Consider the following 411-nt stretch of genomic DNA (forward strand, 5'->3'; position numbering starts at 1 on the left):
CTGCTGAATAATGAGTACTGTTAATTACCAAGGCAAACGGAATTTATGACACTACCATATTTTAAAAAGAGATGCCTTTAAAAAAAGAAGAAGAAGAAGAAGCATATTCTATACCACAATTTATTGACCAGAATGAGTGTAGGAATGAAGATTTTTATTCAAATTCCTGCTCATCTACAGACTTGTCCAGTGCCATTAGATGCCCTGTATAAAATGGGAATAATAGTTACCCAAGGCTATGTGTTGGACAAGGATAACAATAGAAGATTTCATTTAAACTTATAGACTTTTATAATGATTTCTCATCATTACGGGTTAGATCTCATGGATCCATTCTGCTGGCGGCGGCACTTTTCTCCAACACAAGGAACCTCCTGATGATGCAAGGGAAAGGCTCTTTATGCTGTGGGG

The sequence above is a fragment of the Gekko japonicus genome, unplaced genomic scaffold (genome assembly GCF_001447785.1).
Source record: "Gekko japonicus isolate JY-2015 unplaced genomic scaffold, Gekko_japonicus_V1.1 scaffold4, whole genome shotgun sequence".
In the NCBI taxonomy this organism is placed as follows: Eukaryota; Metazoa; Chordata; class Lepidosauria; order Squamata; family Gekkonidae; genus Gekko; species Gekko japonicus.